This window comes from Nicotiana tabacum, chromosome 12 (genome assembly GCF_000715075.1).
Source record: "Nicotiana tabacum cultivar K326 chromosome 12, ASM71507v2, whole genome shotgun sequence".
Taxonomy (NCBI): Eukaryota; Viridiplantae; Streptophyta; class Magnoliopsida; order Solanales; family Solanaceae; genus Nicotiana; species Nicotiana tabacum.
In genome coordinates this window covers 24207932-24209454 of record NC_134091.1, presented here as the reverse complement: position 1 = coordinate 24209454, position 1523 = coordinate 24207932, and positions in this window count along the sequence as shown.

Genomic DNA, 1523 nt, shown 5'->3' with positions numbered 1-1523 from the left:
GCTGAAGGAGCCACTCCGGAGTCTGTACACACCCCCAGTGAGTGCAGGTACCTACTGAGTGCCGAGTGCTGAGTGACTGGGAGTCATGAGTGATTGTGAGGTATGCCTGAGTGGCAAGAGTGATTGTGAGGTATGCCCAAGTGGCAAGAGTGATATGCCCGAGTGGCAAGAGTGATTGTTAGGTATGCCCGAGTGGCACGAGTGACTGTGAGGTTTGCCCGATGGGCTGTTTATGATTTCATCATTTTGCTCACATTTGCATTTTTTCTCTGTTGAAAACTGTTGAAAAATATCTTTAAATGATTTTACTGGAACTAGGTTTAAACGAGATATTTTGATTCAAATCCTGATTTTAAAAGTATGAGATATTCTACTGAGATTTTCCTGATATGAACGTTATATGCTTGATTGCTCGTCACTACTACTCGGTCTTTATTTATTGTTGTTACTTACTTAGTTGGCGTACTCACGTTACTCCCTGCACCTTGTGTGCAGATCCAAGTGTAGCTGGACACGGTAGCGGTTGTTGATTATTCTGGTTCCAGATTTTTCCTTGGAGATAGCAAGGTAGCTGATTGGCGATCGCAGCCCCTGCTCTTCTCCCTCTTATCTTCCTCTAGTTGTATTTAGCTATTTTCCAGGCTGAGTTAGCCTTGATATTGTTAGACAGATTGTAGTAGATGCTCATGACTAGTGACACCCCCATGTCGGACTTTTCTTTTCGCACTTTTGTTTTGATTTGAACTCCTTTACGAAGGTTTTTATGTTAATGGCCTTGGAATTTATCCTTGAAATAAAAATATCGGTTTGTTTTGAAAATGAGTCAGCTTGTCTAGTTTCACGATAGGCGCCATCACAACAGGGTTAGTTTGGGTCGTGACACTATATCACTGGCATGAGCTTGTTGTACCACAAGCACTGTATGCAACCTTCCAAACAAACACACACAAAGATGAACCAGAAATGATTCGGCATTTGATGAAGGAGATTCTAGAGATGGAAAAGGCACTTGATGTTCATCATGCAATGGATGATCTTAACTACCTGGAAGGAACGGAGGATCAGTACTGGGATTTATTAGAAAATAAAAAATTGCATAAAGACAATGATTGTCCTATTTTCCCAATAGTTGTCGAGTGGGAGGGATTACCTAAGTTTCTACCACAGACATTGGACGTACAAGTCCCATACTGTTGTAGAAATCAAGCAAGTGGTCTTATTGATGATATCGATGAAATATAAAAAATGTGTGTCAATTGGGACCTAGATTACGATGCCCTTGGTCCCGAAAGGTGCGTACACGATGTTGATGAAGAAGATGAAGACGGTGAAAATGAAATAGTGCCAGATAGCGACGATAAAGGCGAATGACAATTATTTTTTATTCCTTGGGGTGTATGTTAAATTGTTGTATTGAATATTTAATGCTAAATATCAATTAGATTTAACTCCATTGGAAACATAATTTTATTTCATATATTTTGCAACCTGAACATTTACATAAATTTAGTACAACAAAATTA